Source organism: Geotrypetes seraphini, chromosome 3, assembly GCF_902459505.1.
Source record: "Geotrypetes seraphini chromosome 3, aGeoSer1.1, whole genome shotgun sequence".
Lineage (NCBI taxonomy): Eukaryota > Metazoa > Chordata > Amphibia > Gymnophiona > Dermophiidae > Geotrypetes > Geotrypetes seraphini.
Window position 1 is genome coordinate 272,077,112 of NC_047086.1, and position 27,512 is coordinate 272,104,623.

General features: G+C 47.5%; 1 protein-coding gene and 1 long non-coding RNA gene across 5 annotated transcripts in view; one reads left to right on the forward strand and one right to left on the reverse strand.

Annotated features, from left to right (window-relative positions):
• LOC117357799 (cytochrome P450 1B1-like) overlaps nucleotides 1-27,512 on the reverse strand; it is a 130,152-nt gene that overhangs the window by 82,586 nt on the left and 20,054 nt on the right. The gene's annotated exons all lie outside the window — the stretch shown is intronic.
• LOC117357800 overlaps nucleotides 1-27,512 on the forward strand; it is a 75,276-nt gene that overhangs the window by 43,798 nt on the left and 3,966 nt on the right. The window contains exons 2-4 of one of the 2 annotated variants that reach the window (XR_004538860.1): nucleotides 25,816-26,017; nucleotides 27,057-27,149; nucleotides 27,290-27,433. This is a non-coding gene — a long non-coding RNA (uncharacterized LOC117357800). Of the gene's footprint in view, nucleotides 1-25,815; nucleotides 27,150-27,289; nucleotides 27,434-27,512 lie in introns of both variants that reach the window. The other variant, XR_004538859.1, reaches the window with a different exon arrangement.

Here is a 27,512-nt window from a genome sequence, read left to right on the forward strand (position 1 = left end):
AAGCTTTATGCACCATTAACTCAGCTTTAGTACACAATTTTGTAGGTGCATGATGCATAAATGAGTTTTGTGCCTAAGCTAACCATGCACAAAGCCTTGCATATACGAGCACAGAGGCCCTAATTCTGCTTTATAAATAACACATAGCAGCTAGGCGCTGTTTGGCACAATTGTCAATCAATCACTAAGCGCCATTAGAAGAATTGCACTTAACTCAACTTAGGTGCTGGTATATTAGGCCAGGGTTGTCTTGGCCTAATTTACCAACACCTAAGGAATCCATGCCCAAACTCTACCCCAACTATGCCTGTAGGGAAGGGGGGTGGATACAAATATGCGCCAATTCAAGTGCCAATCCAGACCCACACACTGATACTTCAAACATGAGCACAGTGAGTACCCTCATATTCATTCCTCAACACCTGGCCCTCACGATTGTTAAAAGATGCCATGATTTGGCACACTGGAGAACCCGCTATGAAAATGACCCTCAAGAGACATTTCTTTATCAATCACCTTGATCAGCTACTCCGGAATACGGTCTGACAGTATGTTGTCTGTTCTAGAATTTATCAGACAACTGCCACCTCCTGGACACCAACCCATTGGAACATATCCGATGCAGGTTCTGTCTGCAGACTTCACCCATATGCCCACTTCCCGTTCCTTCAGTCACCTCCTAGTCTACACCCTGACTACTCGCACTGAACGCGCCAGGGAAGTAACCCAACACCTCCTAAACGACATAATTCTGCGCTTTGGTCTCCCTGTTTCTATAGGCAGTGACAACGGCCCTGCTTTCATTGCCGATGTTGTCCAACAAACTACTCAGGCTCTCCAAATTGAATGGAAATTACATGCTGCTTACCATCCTGAGAGCTCTGGTCAGGTCGAAAGAATGAACAGAACTCTTAAGACCCTTCTCACGAAACGAATTGAAGAAACCAATCTGCCTGGCCTGTCCTGCTGCCCTCTGTCCTATTTCAGATTAGATGCACCCCATCTAAACCCACTAAATTGTCCCCATTTGAGCTCATGTTCGGCCGGCCACCACCCATTGTGAACCCAGATCCTGGTTCCTTTGCTACTCTGGGATCAGATATCCTCAAGTCCAATCTTTAGCTAAGGCCCTTCAAGAGCTCCACAAATGGGTCCTGGAAAGGGCCCCACTACCGATAGCTACACAAGTCCATGGATACATCCCTGGGGATACGGTATGGCTAAAAACTTGGAAGTCAGACCCCCTGAAACCTAGGTGGACAGGCCCTTTCACTGTCCTTATTTCTTCCCCTACAGCTGTCAAGGTGTCCGAACACGAAACCTGGTTTCATTACAGCAGAGTCAAGCCTGCTGCTGCATGGCAAGCCACCCCAGGCAAGACAGACCTCCAGCTGAAGATCTCTAAAACCTCAATATTGCTTTGAACATTTGCCACTGTATTTAGCAGGTGTTCTGAATATAACCTTTTCATAAGTGTTTGAGTTTAACTGACTGTTTGTGGTTAACCACTGCCCCAATTGAACCTTCTTCTATGTGCATTGAGAGTCACTCTGTGTATACATTGCAGAATGCTTCTATGTGTTATATCTGATTGCTGTTTTCTTCTTACTGTCTTATGCTTCTTCCTTTTGTATTTGTTTCCTGTTGTGCCAGAAGCTCAGGCACAACCCCTTAAGTCCTGTAAACCATGTCTTTCTAAGGTCCGTAATGGAAATCAGGTAGAAATGGCCCTCCTGTATAGAACCCAATTCCGTTGTCATATTGCTCACTTACCTGATGATGTCAGTTCCTATGAGGGAGTCAATTATCGCAAGTGCCAGACCACTGATGGAGTCATATATTACCAACCCACTAGTATTAAAGATGAAAAATGGGTAGAAGTCCGCATTAATGGGGCTGATGGTCCGCTTGTTAACCAAACTCCCATAGTGGATCCCAGAAAGCCAGTAACTGTGTATTTTGATGCATGTGGAGTTGCTGATAGGGCTGCAGGTCTGGAGAACTCTAAGTATTCTGTTACTTGTGGGTCCCTCAGCTGGCAGAGATACATGTGCCCTTTCATAATCCCTCCACTGTACAGGCAGAGAAAGTATGGTACCTTTGCCTGTCAATATGAACACCAGATTAAGTGGGCTACTTACCCCCTAACCCACGAAAAGGGCCAGCCGCCCCCAGCTTCTGTTACTCTACGTTTGGGCCCTATGCCTAGCCCGACCTGCCCGGTAGGGACCTACAACCCAGTTTCCTTCACTATCATGAAATCCCAAAATTGGAATCAGAAATTAGAGTATGTGAAATGGCGTATTGGGTTTAGAATTTCAGGCAAAGGGTCTGACCCAGGTGCAGACCTATACATCCATGTAGTGACCCGACCCCGAGCACCAGTACATCACTCCATTGTATTTCCACAGTTTTATGAAAACATGAAAGTAGACATTGAAATTCCAGCAGTTACTCGAAACTTGTTTATACAGTTTGCTGAGGCTATTGGACAAACCCTTAATATTAGCAATTGTTTTGTTTATGGTGGCACTAATATGGGTGAGCAATGGCCATGGGAGGCAAAGCAGTTGGACATGTTAAACCTATCTACACAGAACCTTACTTTTGCTTCCACTCCTTGGCCTCCTCGATGGACTTTGCGGACCTCCATTATTGCCTCTCACTGCCTGCGGCGGATTGATGGTCCCTTCAGTGTTCAAGTCGGACACCTCAAATGTACCTCGCTCTGGTCCTTCAATGCCACAACAGCTATCTGGACTCCCTGGCCTGCTAACCTCACTTCCACTCTGCCCTCCAGAATCTGCTCAAGGGTATCTCCTATGATCACTGGCCAGCCCCTGATGGTCGATACTGGCTCTGCGGCTTATTTGCATACTCCTGGTTGCCAGCAAATTGGACTGGAACTTGTGTACTCGGCATGATCTGTCCCAGCTTCTTCCTGTTACCGCTGGCCGATGGTGAACACCTGGGAGCCCCTGTATTTAACACCAGGGGTCACCAAAAGCGGTCTACTTCCACCAATTCCCTTAAAATAGGTGAATGGGGTGATGACTGGCCTGCAGAACGGATCATTGCTGTTTACGGACCTGCCACATGGGCCGAAGATGGCACCTGGGGCTATCGGACCCCAATCTACATGCTGAATCGCATTATTCGTCTACAAGCTGTACTCGAACTGATAACTAATGAGACCTCCCGAGCTTTGAGTACCATTGGCAGAGCGAATGCTAAAATGCGCACTGCTATTTATCAGAATCGTCTAGCTTTGGACTATTTACTAGCTGCTGAAGGGGGGTCTGTGGTAAATTCAACCTTTCCAACTGTTGCCTTGAACTTGATGATGATGGTAAAGTGATTGAGGAAGTTGTGGATCGTATCACCAAGCTGGCTCATGTTCCTGTTCAAACCTGGCATGGCCTCAATACAGACTGGTTCTCTGGGCTCTTGGTTACCGTCTGGTACGACCCTGAAAACAATTCTGCTGATAACTGCTTTGTCCTCCCTGGTACTATGTTGTCTACCCTGTTTAGTTCTACTGGCTATGAAATTTCTTCACCGCACTATGGACTCTGCTGTCAACCGTTCCACTGCTGCATTGGCCCTTGCCCTCTCCCAGTATCGTCCCTTACCCACTGGGAACCCCGACTTTCCTGACCTCTAACTTTATTTTGTCAGGCTTGGCTCCTTAGGTACGCCAGCCTGAAAGGGGGGAATGTAGGGTCATGAAATAGTTAACTGTTGTTTAAAATATTGCTCTGGCCTACATAGTTGAAAACAGTGTACAATCTACTTACCTCATCTGCCTAAAATGTATGTCCCTACCTTACCACATTGTAAGCTAAATAGATAAGAGTTTGAGCCATGATGTGCCCTGCCCTTCTGTACATGTAACATTTAGACCTGTAAGATTTAGATAAGCAGAGAAATGAGCTAGTTTCCTATAGAATTATAAGTTGTATACCTGAACCTATCATAAGTGCTGGCTTAGGACCAATAATAATTGTAGAAAGTTATAGAAGTAACAAATGAAAATTGTAGTTTTTGCATAGTAGTTTGCGAAAAGGGCATAAAAGTCCGTGCATTTCCTGTTTCTGACACTCTAGTAGGCAGGCTGTTAACTGCACTAGAGTCCGGCATGCTGTGAATAAACCTCTTGTACTTTTTTCACGCCTCTGACTTTGTGTGTCCAAGTGACCTTTCATGCCTACTTTTTGGCTAGGTACCTCAATGGAGATGCTTACATGGCACCTACCGAGTTAAGTGCCTATCTGAACATTAGGTTTTTAAAAATAACTCCCCCCTTTTACAAAACTGCGCAAGAGGTTTTTAGCGCTGGTCAGCGTGCTGAATGCTCTTCACTGCTCATGTGCTGCAAGATGCTGAGAAGGAGAGGGGCCGGCTGAGTGCCTCTCCTTTCACGCGTCTTCCCTGCCAGCACCCATCACTGGCGGCTCAGGGCCCATCGCTTGGGCTTTCGCACAAGTATCAGATGCTCTATTTCAGTCCCACCCCCCACCCCCAACCAGGGTGGGCCCTCCATCCTGCCTAACCACCCATAGATCCTTGCTGCACCAACCTTACTGTAGGAAGCTCTGGTACTCTTTTCAGGAGTAACCACTGTATTAGACTAGTGGCACAGGGCAGGAAAAGAGTGGGGTTTCAGCATCGACAGCTGAAGACATGCACTGACCCTGCTTTAAGGAAGCAGTGCAAAGGGAGCAGCAGCACTGTATTTATTTGGCTGGTAGAGCCTCAATATCCCCACAGCAAAAGTATGTTTGGCACAAGGGGAGAAGGAGGGAACAATATGTTGCCCCAAAACAGAATGGCTGGCTATATCGCATGCATGCACCTCCACACTTAACACACCACAGCATTTTGCTACCTTACAGAATACTGTGTAGTACACTAGTTCATTCATAAGTGTAAAGCACATAACTACACACACAGTTATGGAATTGCCCTAAAGGTTCCCCCTAGGGCGGGATTGAAATTTTTAAATAAACTTAGATTTGCACAGGCAAACCCAGCATGCAATGTGTGTACATCAGTGTCTCGCAAACTTTGATGAGCCGCAGCACACAAAATGCCGTGGCTCAAGGCATGCAGAAATGCATGGATGTCAACATGATGACGACATCATGCACATGCATGACATCATGTTGATGTTCACACATGCGTGAAGGTCCTCCAGACGAGAGAGAATGCTACTCTGGACCTAATCCTAAATAGGCTAAGAGGACCTTCGAAGGAAGTGGAAGTAGTGGGACCGTTGGGAAACAGCGATCACAATATGATCAATTTCAAAGTTGAAGTAGGAATACCGAAGGGGAAAAGAACCATAGCAACAACTTTTAACTTCAAGAAAGGAAACTACAAAGCAATGAGAGTAATGGTAAGGAAGAAACTTAGGAACACCACAAAGAAATGGCAGTCTGTAGAGCAAGCCTGGTCTTTATTCAAGGATCGAGGCGCAAAATCTGCATATCCCAAGATTCAGAAAAGGGTGCAAAAAGAATCGAACAAAAGACCCGGCGTGGATAATCAAAGAAGTGAAGAAAGCGATAGGTGATAAGAAGAATTCATTTAGGAAATGGAAAAGGGCAAAACTGAGGAGAACTGGAAAGAGCACAGGAAGCATCAAAAAGAATGTCACCGTGTGGTTAGAAAAGCCAAAAGAGATATGAAGAAAGGCTAGCCAAGGAAACACGAAATTTCAAACCGTTCTTCAGATATGTTAAAGGGAAGCAGCCGGCTAGGGAGGAGGTGGGACCGCTGGATGACGGAGACAGGAAGGGAGTGGTGAAGGAGGAGAAAGAAGTGGCGGAAAGACTAAACATTTTCTTTTCGTCTGTATTTACAAAAGAGGAAACACCTGAGCAAATCTTCAAAGGAGCCCAAACAGATAAACTAACATCCATGGAAGTAAGCCTTGAAGACGTATGCAGGCAGTTAGAAAAATTAAAAACTGACAAATCGCCGGGCCCGGACGGAATTCACCCAAGGGTTCTGAAAGAACTAAAGGAGGAAATAGCGGAACTACTACAGCAAGTTTGCAATCTATCCCTGAAAACAGGTGTGATCCCAGAGAGTTGGAAGATAGCCAATGTTACGCCCATCTTTAAGAAGGGATCGAGAGGTGACCCGGGGAACTACAGACCAGTCTGACCTCAGTTACGGGGAAAATGGCGGAAGCGCTGATAAGACAGCATCGATGAGCATTTCGAAAGAAATAAACTTCTAATCACAAGCCAACATGGCTTCTACAAGGGGAGATCGTGCCTAACAAACTTACTGCACTTCTTCGAAGGAATTAACAAACGGATGGACAAATATACCATCGACATTGTATATTTAGATTTCCAAAAAACCTTTGACAAGGTTTGAACGCCTACTGCGGAAACTGAAGAACCATGGAGTGGAAGGAGACGTACACAGATGGATCAGAAATTGGTTGGCAGATAGGAAGCAGAGGGTAGAAGTGAAGGGCCACTACTCAGACTGGAGGAGGGTCATGAGTGGTGTTCCTCAGGGGTCGGTGCTCGGACCGCTGCTATTCAATATATTTATAAATGATATAGAAACAGGGATGAAGTGCGAAATAATAAAATTTGCAGATGACACCAAACTATTTAGTGGTCCTCGGACTAAAAAGGGCTGTGAAGAATTACAAAGAGAGCTGAATGAGATAGGGGAGTGGGTGACGAGATGGCAGATGAAGTTCAATGTAGAGAAATGTAAAGTATTGCATGTCGGAAGCAAAAACCCGAGGTACAGCTATGCGATGGGAGAGATGTTATTGAGTGAGAGTACCCAAGAAAGGGACTTGGGGGGTAATGGGAAGGGGTAAAACGCAGACCTGACGGACCTCGCGGATCTAAACCCGCACGGCCTTAAAAATCTGAGGTCCATGTCCGTGCCACTTGTAGTTTCTGTCTCTGACAGACCTCAATGAGATTTTAGTGCTGATGGAGCCGTCTCAGCATAGGGAGGGAAAAGTATTAGGATCCGCAGCGCTAAAATCTCATCAAGCTCTGTCAGAGCCAGAGATTAGTGCTGGAGTGGCAGAGCAGAAGGCAAGAGAGCAGGGACATAGGTTTCGGACGTGCGTTATGGAAAAAAAGTCTCCAAACGTTGCTGGGTGCTGCCGGGGTTCAGACTGAGGATCGTAGGAATGAGGCAGAGCCTCGGCTGCTTTCCTTCCTCTGAATTGCTCGATGTACCTCTCTGCTCTGCCTTTCTTGGAGAAGGGGTAAAACGCGGGCCTCTAGACCTCGATGAGATTTTAGCGCTGATGGATCCTAATACTTTTCCCTCCCTATGCTGAGACAGATCCGTCAGCGCTAAAATCTCATCGAGGTCTGTCAGAGACAGAAACTACAAGTGGCATGGACACAGACCTCAGATTTTTAAGGCTGTGTGGGTTTAGATCCAAGAGATCCGTCAGATCCGTGAGGTCTGCGTTTTACCCCTTCCCAAGGGTAATAGTGGATAAGACAATGAAGCAGTCGGCACAGTGCGCAGCGGCCGCAAAGAGAGTGAATAGAATGCTAGGTATAATCAAGAAGGGTATTACAACCAGAATGAAAGAAGTTATCCTGCCGTTGTATCGGGCGATGGTGCGTCCGCATCTGGAATACTGCATCCAATATTGGTCGCCGTACCTTAAGAACGATATGGCGATACTGAAGATGGTTCAGAGGAGAGCGACGCGTTTGATAAAAGGTATGGAAAACCTTTCATACGCTGAGAGATTGGAGAAACTGGAGCTCTTTTCCCTGGAGAAGAGGAAAATTAGAGGGGATATCTCAGTGTTCCCGCTAAGCTGCGCTGGGGTGCGCTGGCGCACAAAATATTACCTCGCAGCGCACAAGTTTCTCGTCACAGCGCACACAGTGTAGAGCACAGTTCTTCACCCGCCGGTCCGCAAACAAAATCTTGCCGGTCCGCGAAGGATTCGGTCCCCGCCGCAACGAAAGGCCGGCGTCAGCTGACTTGCAACTTCCTGTTGCAGTCGCTGTGCCGGGACTCCTGCCTTCGCCGGGACTCCTGCCTTCCACCGCGTTTGCCTCCTGCCTTGTCTCCGCACCTCCAGACCAGCAGCGGCAGCTGTGTATGCTTTTAACTTCGGCACAGAGCTGCCCCTAATCAATAGTTTAGCGTGGTTTCATAAGGCAGCCTCGGGGCCTTTGCTAGGCCGGCCCACATCGCATCATCGAAGCGGGCCGGCTATCAAAGGCCCCGAGGCTGCCTCATGAAACCGCGCTAAACTATTGATTAGGGGCAGCTCTGTGCCGAAGTTAAAAGCATACAGAGCTGCCGCTGCTGGTCTGAACTCTTGGGCCGCTGAAGGAGGGCAAAAAGCAGCTGTCCTGAAGGTTTCCCTTCCTCTCGCCTTTACAGGTTCCTTTTTTCCACCTTTTTTTTTTTCCTTCAAACGGCAACGGGCCCCAGCATCGACATCAATCAAGTAAGTTCCACTGTCAATCAAGCGGTTCTGCTCGGCCAAAGCTTCCCCTGTGACATGAGCCACCCTCAGGGGAAAGAAAGTGACCCACAAAGGTGAGGGGAAGGGGGGCAGATGATGGAAGTTGGGGGGGGAGAGAGAGAGAGAGAGAGAAGGGGCAGATGATGGAATGGAGGAGATGAGAGAGAGAGAGAGAAGGGGACAGATGATGGAAGTGAGAAGAAGGGAGAGAGAGCAGAAGGCAGATGGATGTCAGTTGAGAAGGGAGAGCAGATGCTGAATGGAAGTGGGGAAAGAACACATACTGGATGGAAGGAGGAGATAAATAAAGGGGGAAGAAAATAGTAAGATAATGGAGGGGTGAGGGAAAGGGGTGACAAGCTGTGTGTAGACACAGTGAAAAGAGGGAAACGGGACTAAATAGTAAGAAAGAATTTAATTTAGATGGAGGCAGAAAATAGAGAAGGAAGACCAGAGAAGAAAAGGGAAGAGAGAGCAGAGAATGATCAGATCTGAGTGGAGGAAATGAGAAGAGAGATATGCTAAAAACCACAGGGGGGAGGGAAGGATAGAGATGCCAGACCATGAGGGGAACAGAAGGAAGATGATGGATGCTAGACCAAATTGGGGGGTGGGGGGGGGCAGGAGGAGAGATGGCAGGGAAAGACAGACAGTGAATGGAAGGGGCAGATGCTGGACTGAAGAGACAGAGAAGGTTATCATGCTGCTGTACCGGGCCATGGTACGCCCTCACCTGGAGTACTGCGTCCAGCACTGGTACTTTAAGAAGGACACGGTACTACTCGAAAGGATCCAGAGAAGAGCAACTAAAATGGTTAAGGGGCTGGAGGAGTTGCCGTACAGCGAAAGATTAGAGAAACTGGGCCTCTTCTCCCTTGAGCAGAGGAGATTGAGAGGGGACATGATAGAAACATTCAAGGTACTGAAGGGAATAGACTTAGTAGCTAAGGCAGGGAGAACGAGAGGGCACTCTCTAAAGTTGAAAGGGGATAGATTCCATACAAACGTAAGGAAGTTCTGTGGTAGAAAGCAACATATTTATTTGGCTCATAACTTGCTGGCGCCCGATATTTTTAGCTCACAGTGAAAAAAGTTTGCTCACAACACCCGCCCGCTTAGAGGGAACACTGGATATGATAGAGACTTACAAGATCATGAAGGGCATAGAAAAAGTGGAGAGGGACAGTTTCTTCAAACTTTCGAAAACTACAAGAATGAGAGGGCATTCAGCAAAGTTGAAAGGGGACAGATTCAAAACCAATGCTAGGAAGTGTTTTTCTTCACCCAACGGGCGGTGGACATTGGAAATGCGCTTCCAGAGGGCGTGATAGGACAGAGTACGGTATTAGGGTTCAAGAAGGGATTGGGCAATTTTCTGGAGGAAAAGGGATAGAGGGGTATAGATAGCGGACTAGAATACAGGTCCTAGACCTGTTGGGCCGCGGCGGGAGCGGATTGCTGGCCATGATGGACCTTTGGTCTGACCCAGCAGAGGCACTTCTTATGTTCTTATGTGTTGGCAGGGAAGATGCGAAGAGAAGGAGAGGTGCTGGTGTCGGGTGATTGCCTACAGGACAGCTGCTGTCTCTCCTCCTCCCCAGTGTCTCACAGCACACCTTAAATCTCAGGAGGCACATTAGTGTGCCACGGCACAGTTTGTGATTCACTGGTGTACATACTTTATTGCAACAGGCATGTATATAGACCTCATATGAAGGAATCGATTTGTGTAGAATCAAGAATAGATCTGAAAGCTTCTTTTATAATGACAAACACCAGTAGTATAATGGGTACACCTCATGTCAAAATGATTGACAGCTGTCAGAGATAAGGATCGACCAATCAGTGGTCACTTCCGGGCTAAGCCCCGCCCACTCTCTACCCACACCACGCCCACTCTACCCAAACCCCGCCCACTTTTACCCAAACCCCGCCCATGCCCTGCCCAATCCACACTCACTTTTAACCATAGCCCCACCCAGGCGCCGCCCACACCACACCCCTCCCACTCTCTGCCATGCCCCTCCCACTCTCTACCATGCCCTGCCCCCTCCCATAGGAATGAATGTTGGTGGTCCTGCCTCCATGCCCCGCCTCATCACCAGAAATGCACTTTCTGATGATGTCACCGGAAATGGGGGGGCGTGTTTGACCCTGGAAATACGTTTTCTGATGACATCACTGGAAATGGGAGTGCCCTGCCCTACCGGAAATGTACATTCTGATGACGTACGCGGAAATAGGTTAAAGAAGTGCCAGAAATGCGCTTTTCTGACCACATAGGCGGAAAAGCACAGTTACTTACCGTAACAGGTGTTATCCAGGGACAGCAGGCAGATATTCTCTACATGTGGATGACGTCATCCACAGAGCCCCGATGCGGACAGCTTTTCAAGCAAACTTGATTGAAGATTTCAAGTTTGCTGGTGCTGCACCACACATGTGTGTGCCTTCCCGCTCCACTAGAGGGCGCATCCCCTCCTCGTGGTCTTCAGTTCAGATAGCTAGCAAAGAAGCCAACCCCGGGGAGGTGGGAGGGTTGCAAGAATATCTGCCTGCTGTCCTTGGATAACACCTGTTACGGTAACTGTGCTTTATCCCAGGACAAGCAGGCAGCATATTCTCTACATGTGGGTGACCTCCAAGCTAACCAAAAAAGGGACGGAGGGAAGTTGGCAATTTAGGAAAACAGATTACGCAAAACCAACTGGCCAAACCGGCCGTCGCTCCTGGACAAAGTATCCAGACAGTAGTGAGAGGTGAAGGTATGAACCGAAGACCAAGTGGCAGCCTTGCAGATCTCCTCAATTGGCATGGACCTGAGGAAAGCGACAGAAGCTGCCATTGCTCGGACTTTATGTCCCGTGACCCGACCATGCAACGAGAGACCAGCCTGAGCATAGCAGAAGGAAATACAAGCAGCCAACCAGTTGGACAAGGTGTGCTTGGAAACAGGACGTACCAACCGATTAAGATCAAAAGACAAGAACAATTGAGGAACCTTCCGATGAGACTGGGTGCGTTGGAGATAGAACGCCAACGCCCTCTTACAGTCAAGAGTATGAAGCGCCACCTCACCAGGATGAGAATGGGGTTTAGGAACATAAGAACATAAGCAATGCCTCTCCTGGGTCAGACCTGAGGTCCATCATGCCCAGAAGTCCGCTCACACGGCGGCACAACAGGTCCAGGACCTGAGCAGTAATCCTCTATTTATACCCTTCTATCCCCTTTTCCAGCAGGAAATTGTCCAATCCTTTCTTAAACCCCAGTACTGTACTCTGCCCTATTACGCCCTCTGGAAGCGCATTCCAATAGTCCACCACTCGTTGGGTGAAGAAGAACTTCCTAGCATTCGTTTTGAATCTGTCCCCTTTCAACTTTTCCGAGTGCCCTCTTGTTCTTTTATTTTTAGAAAGTTTGAAGAATCTGTCCCTCTCTACTCTCTCTATGCCCTTCATGATCTTATAAGTCTCTATCATATCCCCTCTAAGTCTCCTCTTCTCCAGGGAAAAGAGACCCAGTTTCTCCAATCTCTCAGCGTATGAAAGGTTTTCCATCCCTTTTATCAGACGTGTCGCTCTCCTCTGAACCCTCTCGAGTAACGCCATATCCTTCTTAAGGTACAGCGACCAATATTGGACGCAGTATTCCAGATGCGGGCGCACCATCGCCCGATACAACGGCAGGATAACTTCTTTTGTCCTGGTTGTAATACCCTTCTTGATTATACCTAGCATTCTATTTGCTTTCTTAGCGGCCGCTGCGCACTGTGCCGTCGGCTTCATTGTCATGTCCACCATTACCCCCAAGTCCCTTTCTTGGGTACTCTCATTCAATAACATCCCTCCCATCGTATAGTTGTACCTTGGGTTTCTGCTTCCCACATGCAATACTTTACATTTCTCAACGTTGAACTTCATCTGCCATCTCAGTTTGTTCAAGTCCCTTTGCAATTCTTCGCATTCCTCTTTAGTTCCAGCTCCACTAAATATTTTTGTATCGTCCGCAAATTTTATTATCTCACACTTCGTCCCTATTTCTAGATCATTTATGAATATATTAAATAGCAGCGGCCCGAGCACCGAGCCCTGCGGAACACCACTCGTGACCCTCATCCAGTCCGAGTAGTGGCCCTTCACTCCTACCCTCTGTTTCCTATCTGCCAACCAGTTTCTGATCCATCTATGTACGTCTCCATCCACCCCATGATTCTTCAGTTTCCGGAGTAGACGTTCGTGAGGCACCTTGTCAAAGGCTTTTTGGAAATCAAGGTATATGATGTCTATGAGGTCTCCCCTGTCCATCCTTTTGTTAATTCTTTCGAAGAAGTGCAATAAGTTAGTTAGGCACGATCTCCCCCTGCAGAAACCATGTTGGCTAGGAAAAAAAACACCGGAAGAACGATAGACTGATTAAGCTGAAAATCTGACACCACCTTAGGCAAGAACTTGGGATGAGTGCGAAGGACCACCTTGTCATGATGAAAAACAGTAAAAGGTGGGTCCGCAACCAAAGTCTGCAACTCGCTAACCCTGCGAGCAGACGTGAGGGCAAGCAAGAAGATCACCTTCCAAGTAAGGAACTTCAGATGAACTTTATCCATGGGCTCAAAGGGGGGTTTCATCAATTGAGTGAGAACCACATTGAGATCCCAAACCAGAGGGGAAGGCTTGAGAGGAAGATGGACTTTTAAGAGACCCCTCATGAAATGAGAAACCAAGGGATGGACAGAAAGCGACTTCCCATCAAGCTGCCGATGGAAGGCGGCAATGGCACTAAGATGTACTCGAACAGAATTTGTCTTGAGGCCAGACTGAGACAAATGAAGCAAATAATCCAAAACCTAAGATAAAGAAGCAGACAAAGGATCCACCTGAATCGAAGCACAACATGTGGCGAATCTAGTCCACTTCTGGGCATAACACTGCATGGTAGAAGCTTTCCGAGAAGCTTCCAGAACATCCCTCACCGCCTGGGACAACTCAAGGGAAGGAGTCAGTTGGAAAGGAACCAAGCCGTCAGATGTAGAGACTGCAGATTGGGATGCAACAGCGAACCCTGACTCTGAGACAGCAGAGAAGGAAACACAGGCAGAAGCAGAGGATCCCTGGCACTGAGTTGAAGAAGCAGGGAAAACCACGGCTGCCGAGGTCACCGAGGAGCGATCAGAATCATGGTGACGTGGGCAGACTTGAGAAGGACAAGCGTCCTCAGAATCAATGGGAAGGGAGGAAACACATACAGGAACCTGCCCTTCCAATCCAAAAGGAACGCATCGGCCTTGAGACGATCTGGGAAGAACACCCTGGAGCAGAAAAGAGGCAACTTGTGATTGAGGGGTGAGGCGAAGAGATCTATCTGCGAAGTCCCCCACCGAAGAAACACATGATGCAGGGTCTGTGAATGGAGAGACCATTCGTGCGGTTGCAGGAAGCAGCTTAACTTGTCCGCCAGGCAGTTGTGTTCACCCTGGATGTAAACCGCCTGAAGAAAGATGTTGTGGCGGAACGCCCAATTCCAGAGGTGAAGAGCCTCCTTGCAGAGAGACAGGGACCCCGTACCCCCCTGTTTGTTGACGTAATACATCGCTACCTGGTTGTCCGTGCATACCAGGACCACCCGATCCTGAAGCAAATGGCGGAAGGCCACCATATCATTGTAAATGGCCCGAAGTTCCAACAAATTGATGTGGCAACGACGGTCCGCACTCAACCAAAGGCCCTGCATACGCAGGCCGTCGAGAAGCGCCCCCCAAGCATACGCCGAGGAGACTGTCGTCAGGACCTTGTGATGCGGAGGAGCGAGAAAGAGCAACCCTCTGGAAAGATTGGAAGAGTTGGTCCACCAACGGAGCGAGCGTTTTAAGGAAGGAGTCACCGCAATGTGATGAGAAGCGGGATCCCGATCCTGTCGCCACTGAGAGGCCAGAGTCCACTGAGGCACCCTCAGATACAGCCTCGCGAACGGTGTGACATGCACGATGGAGGCCATGTGTCCCAAGAGAACCATCATCTGCTGGGCCAATACCGAAGTCCACAGGGAAACCTGCTGGCTCAGCCGCACGAGCGCAGCCTGCCGAGGGGGAGGCTGGAAGGACCGGAGGCGAACCGTGTCCAACACAGCCCCGATAAACTGGAGGGACTGAGAGGGGCACAATTGAGATTTTGGGAAATTCACCTCGAACCCCAGACTCTGAAGGAAGGTAATAGTCTGACGGGTCACTGAAATAACCCCCTCTTTCGTTGAGGCCTTGATCAACCAGTCGTCAAGGTACGGAAAGGTCTGAAGGCCCGTCGACCGCAGAGCCGCCGCCACCACCACGAGGCACTTCGTGAAGACTCGCGGGGAGGAAACAAGCCCGAACGGGAGGACCCTGTACTGCAAATGCAGGTCCCTGACCTGGAAGCGAAGGAACCGGCAACAGGCCGGATGAACCGGCACGTGAGTATAGGCCTCCTTCAGATCGAGGGAACACAACCAGTCTCCCTCATTCAGCAACGGGTACAAAACAGGAAGCGAGAGCGTCGTAAACTTTTCCCGAACCAGGAACTTGTTCAGCTTCCGGAGGTCCAGGATAGGGCGGAGGTCCCCGGTCTTTTTGAGGACCAGGAAGTACCCCATCCCTGCTGACAAGGGGGAACCTCCTCCACTGCCCGAAGACAAAGAAGAACCCGAGCCTCCAGAAGGAGCAAGGGAAGCTGCGCTCGATTTGAAAGAGACCCGCCGGGAGGATTGTCTGGAGGCAACTCCCGGAAGTTCAGTGAATACCCCTCTTTGACCACGGTGAGGACCCAAGCGTCCGAGGTAACGCGGGCCCAGTTCCGGTAAAAAGCCCGGAGGCAGCCCCCAATGGGAAGAGGGGGCGGGGTCTAGGGCGGAGGGGGCCAGCCCCCCTCTGCTCAGCCAGTCAAAAAGACGGCGCGGGCTTAGATACAGCAGGGGTCTGAGGCTTAGGAGGAGCCCGCTGCTGTTGCTGGCGGCAAGGAGGCGGACGAGAGAAGGCAGGCGTAGACTACTGCGGATACCGCCAGGGCGGTAGCCGGTAAGCCTTAGGAGGAGTGGGCTTCGGCTTGGGCCACACCAACGAAGCAAAGGAACGTTCGTGCTCCAAAAGGCGCTTAGTGGCCACCTCAATGGAGTCTTCAAAAAGTTCATTCCCCAAACAGGGAAGATTGGCCAAGCAGTCCTGAAGGTTGGGGTCCATATCAACGATACGGAGCCACGCCAAATGGCGCATGGCCACCACAAAGGCAGAGACCTGAGAGGAAAGCTCGAAAGCATCATAAGCCACATGGAACATCAAGTTTCAAGTTTAATAAGTTTTTTGATTAATCGCTTAATTATATTTCTAAGCGATGAACATAATAATAAAATTACAATATTTAGGGAACAATACAATACTTGACAGGAATTAAGTCCATCACGACTATTAACAGACTTGACAAACCCATAAACAAGAGGAAAGGAAGGGAAATGAACTACAAGTTATTTAAGAGAAAGCAAGACAATCAAGGAAAGCAGAAAATTTCCGTAACATTATACAACAGAAATAAAATCAGCCAGAGAACTAGCTAATTAGTTATCAAAGGCATCTTTAAAAAGAAAGGTTTTTAAATTACTCTTAAATTTCTCCAGATTGCACTCTTCCCTCAAATAAAAAGAAAGAGAATTCCAGGTTTGAGGGGCTGTAACAGAGAAAATAAATTGCCGTCTCGTATTAATAACCTTAAGAGAAGGAATCGTCAGCAAATGCTGTTCATTAGATCTCAATGTTCTATTAGAAATATAAGGCATTAATAATTTAAAAATAAATAAACATGTGCAGACGAAGCTGCAAAAGAGAGTCCACCAGCTGCCCAAACTCCGCGCAGCGGGAGACGGGCAACTCACCCTGAAAAGCAGGCAAGGACTTGACCAGGACCTTAAGATACGAGGTGAACGTAAAACTATAATTTAAGACCCGGTGATCATCATAGAGTTTTGGTCTGCCAAACATGTCCATCATTCTCCCTTCCCAGCCAGGTGGGACAGCCGAGGAGACCCTGGAGGGATGAGACTTTTTCAGAGAAGATTCCACCAGCAGGGACTGATGGGAAAATTGCGCCTCTCAAACCCCAGGCAGGGCACGGTCCGGTACCTTGACTCCATTTTGGACAGAATGGCCGTGACCGCATAGGGGGGTCTCCAAATTCCGGAAGAAAGCCTGGCGCAGCACCGGATTCAAAGAGAGCCACAAGGACTCCCGAGGAGGACAAGGGAGGTCCATCTCCTCCAAAAACTCTTTGGTCTATTTGGAGTCGGACTGGAGCTCGAGATGGAGCGCCTTCCCCATGTCCTGAACAAACCGGGTGAATGAAGACGGGCGACCGTCCGACCGGCCCTCGAGGGGGGTGGTTGAGCGAGACCGAGGCGCCGCCAAAAAAGAGGGAGAAGCCTCCTGAGAGTAATGCGGCGGTCTATCAGTGCCCTGCCCCGAGCCCCAAGACGCCCCGCTAAGGGAACAGGGCGTGGTCGAGGACTGCCGACGCCTCAAGGATGCCCGACATGCCTCGGGAAACCAGAGGGGACCCCTTTGAAGATGCGGCCTCCCGGAGCAGAGCCCCGGACCGGGAAGGCGACTTGAACAACCAGGGGTTGGACAGGGACAAGTCCGAGACCCGGAGATCACCCGCAGCGCGACCACCCAGGACTGACCCTGCCTCGGGGGGGAGTCCTGAGGTCGCTTCGCCGAGCGGCAAGACAGGGTTGAGGCACGCCCCGACCGGTGCTTCGAACCTGTACGTCCTGAGGGCGAAGAATGCCTCGAGAGTCGAGGCAAAGAGTCCGAGGAAGAAAGGCGCCGAGACCGACGCACCTTGCCCCGAGGGGCCGCGACACTATTCTCAGGCAGGTCCAGCGCACGCTCAGCCGAGGCCGGGGTCAAGTGGGCCAAAGCCGAGGAGAGCTCCGAGGATATCATGGCCCTTAACATCTCCTGAAACACAGGCACCGAGAGCATAGAAGGCATATCAGGTGCAGCGGTGCATTCCACCGAGGGTGACCTCGAAGATGAGTATTCCCTGGAGGTGGAAACACGCTTTGAGGGCTTGGCCAGTCTTGATGAGGCCAGGGGAAGAGCACTCCCACCATGGACGGCAGGAGACTCCGAGGCTGGCTTCCTCGCCAGTGCTGACCCTGAAGAAGAAGAGAGAGGGGACTTACCCGGAGCCGAGGTCGATGTCGATCCCTTCGAGGCCAAAGGCTGCTTACTCGGGGCCGACGTCGAGGCCGGGGCCGAGGTCCAGGCCGAGACTGGAGCCGACACCGAGGCCGGCTCCACCACAAAAAGTTCAGCCATGTGGGCCCGACAACGACGTAGGGCACGCGATTGAAAAGTGGCACACCTGGGGCAAGAGTCAGTTGGATGATCTGCCCCCAGGCACAAAATGCACCAGTGGTGCGAGTCGGTAAGAGACAGCAGCCGACCGCACTGCGAGCACTTCTTAAACCCAGTAAGAGGCCGGGACATAAGTGAAAAACAAGCCGTGGCCAGTCGAGGCCAAACGGCCATGGCAACCTGGGATGCCGAACCGAAGCAAAAAATACACGAACTTCGCAAAACAACGAGAAAAAGGCGCACAGCGACTCCCGCAAAAAAACAAAGAAGCCGTGGTGCAAGAAAGGCACTTAGACACGGAGAGAAAAACGACAGGGCTTTCTGGCTAAGAACTGAAGACCACGAGGAGGGGATGCGCCCTCTAGTGGAGCGGAAAGGCACCCACATGCGTGGTGCAGCACCAGCAAACTTGAAATCTTCAATCAAGTTTACTTGAAAAGCTGTCCGCGTCGGGGCTCCGTGGATGACATCACCCACATGTAGAGAATATGCTGCCTGCTTGTCCTGGGATAATAGAGTAAATGAAGAGCCGGAAATGCGCTTTTCTGATGAGACGGAAATGCATTTTCTGATGATGTTACCGGAAACAGACTTAGTCAAAACCCCCGGAAATGATGTGGCCAGAAAAAGAAGTCTTTATTTTAACAGTTTTTTTGTTAGAAGACAGGTTTTAAGAGCTCATGGTTAGAGCAATGCACAGGCAGATCACAAAACAAAAGACATTTACAAATTCTTTCCTGGTTTTTTTTTAAACAGACCAGTGCAGAAACAACTTAGAAAAGGCTGCGTTTTATTCTTTCCTGGTTTTTAACATACTTTCAGCAGGATTTCTGAGTTAATGGTTAATGGGCAGGACCCCCGGTTGTCATGGTAACAGCTGATAAGCCCCTTGCAACCCCCTGATAAAGCCAAGGGGGAGAGGGGGAGGTGTGTTTAAACATGTCTGAACATGTCCCGGCCTCCTGGTATTGTCTTTAACAATCAGAAAAAAACAACAATTGTCTCCTAACAAGGTCTGTTAAAAGGCAGAGTTTTAAGACCTATTTTTTTTATTTAGAGCTATGTTGACAGAGCTGAATGGAACATGAAAGAATCTTTATTGAAGCAAATTTATTATGATCCATATGCGTCAGGAAGCTATGGAGGCATTAACCCTCTACTTCAAGCGGCTAAAAAGAGCGATATTACAGTCCGGAGAAAAGACGTAGTGGACTGGGTCACAGGTCAAAACGCATAATTTACACAGACCGGCTAGAATCCATTTTAAAAGAAATAAAACGTGGTGTCAGAAGTTGACAGCCAGTGGCAAAGTGACTTAGTTGACATGTCAGCCTTTGCCCTTTATAACAACGGTTACAAATACATCTTAATGGCAGTGGCGTACCAAGGGGGGGCATGGGGGGCGGTCCACCCCGGGTGCCAAGCCCTGAGGGGGTGCTCCCTGTCCGGTCCGGTTCCCCCCCCTGCGCCGGGTGTCGCGTCTGGAAACAGCCTGCAGCAAGTTCGCGATGCCAGCGATCTTTGCCTGCTTCGGCTGTTTCCTCCGCCACAGTCCCGCCCCTCCTCTTCATGGAGAACAGGCAGGCAAGCCTTCAAAGGGGGAACAAGCCTTTGGGGGTCTGCAGGCCTTCGGGGGGGGGGACAGGCCTTCAAGGGGGACATGCAGGCCTTCGGGGGGGTGACAGGCCGTCGGGGGGGTGCAGGCCTTCAGGGGGGGACATGCTTTCAAGGGGGGGACAGGCCTTCAAGGGGGGGAACAGGCCTTCGAGGGGAGTGTAGGCCTTCGGGGGGGGTGCAGGCCTTTGGGGGGGTGCAGGCCTTCAAGGGGGGGGCAGGCCTTCGAGGGTGGTTTAGGCCTTCGGGGGGGTGCAGGCCTTCAAGGGGAACAGGCAGGAAGGCCATCAAGGGGGGGACAGGCCTTCAGGGGGGTGCAGGCCTTCGAGGGGGGGTGCAGGCCTTCAAGGGGAACAGGCAGGAAGGCCATCAAGGGGGGGACAGGCCTTCAGGGGGGTGCAGGCCTTCGAGGGGGGGTGCAGGCCTTCGGGGGGGGTGCAGGCCTTCAAGGGTGGGACAGGCCTTCGGGGGGGCAGGCCTTCAAGGGGAACAGGCAGGCAGGCCTTCAAGGGGGGAGACAGGCCTTCGGGGGGGTGCAGGCCTTCAAGGGGGGGGATAGGCCTTCAGGGGTGGGATGCAGACCTTTAAGGGGACAGGACAGGACAGGGGGGGACAGGACTTCTGGGGAGGGGGTTCAAAGAGACGTGCATATGCCGGACTTTGGGTGGGAAGAAATAATGGGTCTGAAAATAGAGGAGAGAGAGAGAGATGATGGACATGGGTTTTAGGGAGGGAAGGAACACAAAGGGAGAGAAGTTGGACACAAGGGATGGTGTGGGGGGGATAGAGATACTGGTTAGGAGGGTAGTTGGGAAAAGAAAGGGAGAGATGGTGGAACCTGGGGTGGTGGGGAAGGAGCTGCTGGATGAAAGGGTAGTTAAGAAAAGGTGGATCTGTGGAGGGAGACAAAAAAAAGGAAAGATGCCAGACATCCGGGGGACGGAAGGGAAACGGAAGGGGAGGACAGAGATGGCAGATGGATGGTTAGCACGAAGAAAGAAGGAGACCCTGGCAAGCAAGTTATCAGAAGACAACCAGAGCCTTGGACCAACAAGATTTGAAAAATAACCAGACAACAAAAGGTAGAAAAACTAATTTTATTTTCTGTTTTGTGATTACAATATGTCAGATTTGAAATGTGTATCCTGCCAGAGCTGGTGTTAGACCGCAAACGTGAGCTAGGATTTAACAGAGAGAGGAAAAGTCCTTTTTGTTTCTTTATTTTATTTACACCACAGCGCCAGTGTGGTTAGGAGAAGCCAAAGGGGGGTGAAAAAGCTATAAAATAAACCCACCAGGATGTTTGAAAAAAAACACCCAATTGGGCAGGAAAATCGAATCGATAAACCAATTCAATAGGCTGAATCGAATCAAAATTTTTTTTCCTGAATCTGGCAGCACTAGTTTGCGCTACTGTCTTAGACTTTAGGACCTGGGATTGGGGAGAGATGGCATCCTCAGTACTTTATAATGCAAGTGAAACGAGGATTTGGTCAGATTTTTGAAGGGTCTGCAGAAGAAAAATATTGTATAGGCCGGGGACATGAGACAGCAGGAAATGGGAACTTTTCTTCCTTCTATTTTTGTGAATGGAAAGGCTGAGGATGTCAGAGAGTTCAGTTAATGTGCTTTATAAGAAAATATAATAATGTGTTTTATAAAGTTTATAGCATGCTGGCCTACCCGGTGAGGTGTTCCTAGTGGTGGTGGTGGCAGCGTGTCAATGTGTTGAGAGGAAGAGGTGATCTGGGAAATTCTGCTGAGCAAACTCCGGGCCCATTTCCACCCCCCAGTTAGTCCACTCCACTCAACTGGTTCACACATTGAATGGGTCTTTGGGTGTTGTTCCTGGGTAGTTGTTTTGGGATCTCTTCCAGTGGTTTGTCAGTATCTCCTTCTGGTCCATAGTAACATAGTAACATAGTAACATAGTAGATGACGGCAGATAAAGACCCGAATGGTCCATCCAGTCTGCCCAACCTGATTCAATTTAAAAAATTTTTTTTTATTTATTTATTTATTTTTTTTTTTCTTCTTAGCTATTTCTGGGCAAGAATCCAAAGCTTTACCCGGTACTGTGCTTGGGTTCCAACTGCCGAAATCTCTGTTAAGACTTACTCCAGCCCATCTACACCCTCCCAGCCATTGAAGCCCTCCCCTGCCCATCCTCCTCCAAACGGCCATACACAGACACAGACCGTACAAGTCTGCCCAGTAACTGGCCTAGTTCAATCTTTAATATTATTTTCTGATTCTAAATCTTCTGTGTTCATCCCACGCTTCTTTGAACTCAGTCACAGTTTTACTCTCCACCACCTCTCCCGGGAGCGCATTCCAGGCATCCACCACCCTCTCCGTAAAGTAGAATTTCCTAACATTGCCCCTGAATCTACCACCCCTCAACCTCAAATTATGTCCTCTGGTTTTACCATTTTCCTTTCTCTGGAAAAGATTTTGTTCTACGTTAATACCCTTTAAGTATTTGAACGTCTGAATCATATCTCCCCTGTCTCTCCTTTCCTCTAGGGTATATATATTCAGGGCTTCCAGTCTCTCCTCATATGTCTTCTGGTGCAAGCCTCCTATCATTTTCGTCGCCCTCCTCTGGACCGCCTCAAGTCTTCTTACGTCTTTCGCCAGATACGGTCTCCAAAACTGGAGGAAGGAAACTTTGTTAACCTTAGCACTGACCTACAGAATATGTTTGTAACAGCACTGCTTGTGTGGCATTAGTCTATGTATTGATCGAAAGAAAAAAACAGACCTTTGCACATTTTTGCACTATATGGTGGGTGTTTGCACAGCTAAGTCCGTGTGAAGTTACCTTGTGCTGTATTTGACATCTAGCAAAGTCGCTGTTTGGAAGGAAAGATCTCATCTTAAAAATGAAGTGGCCAGAAGTCATGGTAAAAGCAGATAGCGTAGCTGGTTTTAAGAAAGGTTTGGACAAATTCCCGGAGGAAAAGTCCATAGTCTGTTATTAAGACATGGGGGAAACATCTGCTTGTTCTGGATCGGTAGCATGAAATGTTGCTACTCTTTGGGTTTTGACCAGGTACTAGTGACCTGGATTGGCTTCCATGAGAAAGGGTTACTGGGCATGATGGACAATTGGTCTGACCCAGTTAGGCTATTCTTATGTTATGTTCTCATCTGTAGGGGCCTTTGTTTTCACTTCTTATTTTAATGTATTTTTTTTCTGAGAACTTATTAGTGTTTTTTATAATGGGAACAAAAATGGAAGAGAATTAATGTGTGTGGAATGGGGGGGTAACTAATTTCTTCAGCTAAATAATTCAATCCACCTCAACCAGACATAGGAGAACTCACGCATCATTCACACACCCTCCAACCAAAAACGTGAAAAGAAAAAAACAGTTCGACAACCTCCTAGCCATTCGAGCTGCAACATTCGACCCCCAACTCTACAATCTATTGACCTCGACCACAAACTACAAAACCTTCAAAAAAGAAATAAAAACCCTTCTATTCAAAAAACACATAAAACCAAACTAACACAATCAGAACTGTCCCAAGCATCACATGCAACTACTCCATATGTACTTCTGATGTCATGACAATTCAGACATAATTTATGTTATGTTATGGTATGTTTGGAATAATGGTTACATATATGAGGTTCAATAAAAGAAAATTTTCACTGCCTGTTTCTATTATGACCATTTATTCAATTTCATGGTTATTACAAAAAATATTTTTTTACATGGGGGGTGTGTCAAAAAATTATGGGCCCCGGATGCCACATACCCTAGGTACGCCACTGCTTAACGGTAATAGATATCCTGTCAAAATATGCATGGGTCGTGAGTTTAAAAACAAAAACCGGTCATGAAGTTACCAAAGCCTTTGAAACAATATTTAATTTAGGGCGTACACCTGAAAAACAGACAAGGGTAAAGAATTTTTAAATAAGTCTCTGAAGAATTTATTAAAACAAAAAGGTGTTAGCAGCTGTAGTGGAAAGATTTAACAGGACTTTAAAATCCAAAATGTGGCGGTATTTTACAGCTCATTGGTTCATCCTTTTTGCAGCCCCCCCTGATAATGCAAAGGGGAGAGGGGGAGATGAATTTAAACCTGTCTGAACATGTCTCGGCCCCCTGGTGTTGTCATAGTGACATATGTCTTAGATCTTTAACAGCTGTTAACATCAGAAATGAAAATTCTCACAGCTGTTAGCAACAGATATAAAGGTTCTCAAGCCGTCAAACAAAATGACTGCCACAAAGGCGCGTAGATTGAGTTACTTTCTTAAAGACCATGATGTAGAAAAAGAGGGTTACCCGATGACAATAAAACTGTATGAATTAGGCAAAGAAAACATGGACCCCTTTAACACACAGGTAACTGAAAAAAGGCCCACCAAGAGGTCTCGTAACTTTCTTAAAGACTGTAATGCAGAGAAAGAGGGTTACCCATCGGCTGAAAAACTGATTGACGCGACGCACAAATTAACAGATTCTGAAATACAAGAGTTTCCAGATGCTCAAAAGCTATATGATTCAGACACAGAAAATAAAGATGCAGGCTATGAACTACCAGAGGATAATACTTCGGATATTGAATTTTATGAAGCTGCAGCTGACTCCGAAGCATAAGAACATAAGCAATGCCTCTGCTGGGTCAGACCTGAGGTCCATCGTGTCCAGTAGTCTGCTTACGCAGCAGCCCAACAGGTCCAGGACCTGTGTAGTGATCCTCTATTTATACCCTTCTATCCCCTTTTCCAGTAGGAAATTGTCCAATCCTTTCTTAAACCCCAGTACCGTACTCTGCCCTATTACGCCCTCTGGAAGCGCATTCCAGTAGTCCACCACTCGTTGGGTGAAGAAGAACTTCCTAGCATTCGTTTTGAATCTGTCCCCTTTCAACTTTTCCGAGTGCCCTCTTGTTCTTTTATTTTTAGAAAGTTTGAAGAATCTGTCCCTCTCTACTCTCTCTATGCCCTTCATGATCTTATAAGTCTCTATCATATCCCCTCTAAGTCTCCTCTTCTCCAGGGAAAAGAGACCCAGTTTCTCCAACCTCTCAGCGTATGAAAGGTTTTCCATCCCTTTTATCAGACGTGTCGCTCTCCTCTGAACCCTCTCGAGTAACGCCATATCCTTCTTAAGGTACAGCGACCAATATTGGACGCAGTATTCCAGATGCGGGCGCACCATCGCCCGATACAACGGCAGGATAACTTCTTTTGTCCTGGTTGTAATACCCTTCTTGATTATACCTAGCATTCTATTTGCTTAGCGGCCGCTGCGCACTGTGCCGTCGGCTTCATTGTCATGTCCACCATTACCCCCAAGTCCCTTTCTTGGGTACTCTCATTCAATAACATCCCTCCCATCGTATAGGTGTACCTCGGGTTTCTGCTTCCCACATGCAATACTTTACATTTCTCAACGTTGAATTTCATCTGCCATCTCGTCGCCGTCGCCCATTCCCCTAGTTTGTTCAAGTCTCTTTGCAATTCTTCGTAGTCCTCTTTAGTCCGAGCTCCACTAAATAGTTTGGTGTCGTCCTCAAATGTTATTATCTCACACTTCATCCCTAGCCCTGCGGAACACCACTCGTGACCCTTCTCCAATCCGAGTAGTGGCCCTTCACCCCTACCCTCTGTTTCCTACCCACCAACCAGTTTCTGATCCATCTATGTACGTCTCCATCCACCCCATGGTTCTTCAGTTTCCGGAGTAGATGCTCGTGAGGCACCATGTCAAAGGCTTTTTGGAAATCAAGGTATATGATGTCTATGGAGTCTCCTTTGTCCATCCGTTGGTTAATTCCTTCAAAGAAGTGCAATAAGTTAGTTAGGCACGATCTCCCCCTGCAGAAACCATGTTGGCTTGTTTTCAGAAGTTCGTTTCTTTCTAAATGTTCATCGATGTTTTCTTTTATCAGTGCTTCCGCCATTTTCCCCGGAACCTAGGTCAGACTCACCGGTCTGTAGTTTCCCGGGTCACCTCTTGATCCCTTTTTAAAGATGGGCGTGACGTTGGCTATCTTCCAATCCTCCGGGATCACGCTTGTTTTCAGGGATAGGTTGCAAATTTGCTGCAGTAGTTCCGCTATCTCCTCCTTTAATTCTTTTAGAACCCTTGTATGGATTCCGTCCGGACCCGGGCATTTGTCAGTTTTTAGTATTTCTATCTGCCTGCGACAGACATGTTGGAAAATCCAGGATCTTCCACGGTAAGAGAGAGAGAGAGACAGACACACACTTTTCATTGCCAGGGGTTGGTGTTAAAGGGTTTATGAAGCTGGATGTGTTCATGTGTTTTAAAAAAGAAAATTTATTTCTGTATTTTTTTTGTAGTGAAATGGCGGATCTTCACGATCACAGAAACCTGTGGACAAGGTGTACATACCGATGATAAATCTGTCCTGTTTGTGTTCTCTGCTCGTTTCAAAGAGATCCAGCAGTGAATGAACGTAAACCTGAAGATTCTTGTGATTATGGTTTGTGGACCGGCATAGGCCTTTCCAAAACACCAACAGAACTTAAATCAGTTATAAAGGTAGCTATATGCTGCATTCTAAATAAATGTCTGCAAGGCAAGAAGGATGAATATTGTGGAGCCTGCTTAATACGAGCTGGGTGGCAAAAACACCATGATTGCTTGATATATGGGCAAAAAGATATACAACAGAAACTCAGGAAAACTTGTGACATGCTGTGCCTGGAATGTGTGGTAAATGTAGTCACTTTTGTAGGCTATAAAATGAAAATATTGATGCTTTGTAATGAAACCATTAATATAATCATTGATTTAATCAGAAATATTAAGACCTCTATAAATGGGCCAAGACTACTCAATAGATTGGTCAATTTCATGAGAGATGGTGAATATGTAGAAATGCTTTTTAAATCATGGTTTTATTCTTGGGATTGTGGGAAATACAGTATGTAACTGTTTTTAAAACATGTTTTTATTCTTGGGATTGTGGGAAATACAGTATGTAACTGCTTGTTTGTTTGTATAAAAGTTTAAACATTTATTTTTGTAAAATAAAGATCTTTTAAAATTGCAAATGTGTTTTAGGAATGGCTAGCAACGTGAATTATCAGCCCAAACTAAAACAATAGAAGGTGTGACAGGATATAAGGAACTAGGCTCTAGGCACGTAGGGGTCATTTTGATATCTAAAAATGACTAACCAAGACAAACAAGATCTAGCAGAGGCCTTAGACATACAATAAAGCCTTTGTGAATGGATAACTTCTATAGAGGGTTGTAAGTGTATAAAAAATACGCTGTGACAAGACCAGCAAGTGTTCTGGTTTTTGTGGATGTTACACTGGACCCCGGATACATCAACCGCTAACATGGTGAATAGAAAATAGGCTTTTATTTTTGATTTTAGGGATATAATTTTTTTTTTTTGCAGTTTCTGAATCTATCATTGCATTTAAAACAGGAACGGGGATCTGATCTCTTACCAGAAAAAGACAACAGAAATTATTAAACAGTATGTGACAGTTGATTTATCTGGCACGTACGTTGGTTTTTTAAAAAAACAGCATCTACAAAACATTCTTTTTTACGTTATGATTAGACCAAGAAACGGCTGGAGAACTGACACCTTCTACATCAACAAGTTCTAACCAACAACCGGTTCCTTACCAGAAGCCAAAAGATAAACGAAATAGTAGGTATCCTGGTTTTTGTAAGGAGACTAGGGTTAAAAGAAAATGTCATTACTTTTATAATGGTTTATCAAGAAAATATTAGGCAGTCAGATCCTCAAGGGGGAAAAAGTATTAACGGTTTTGCTGTTATAAATTGTAGATCAAGAAAATGTTAGAAAGTCACAAGCAGATACCGTGAACCCAACAGAAAAGTCTAACAGGAAAAGATCACATAGTGAAAGCTTCTTAGACAGTGAACCAGAGCCCAAAGGTGCTTACTGGAAACCAAAAGATAAACGAAATAGTAAGTATTCTGATTTTGTAAGGAGACTAATGTAAAAGAAAATGTCATTACTTTTATAATGGTTGATGAAGAAAATGTT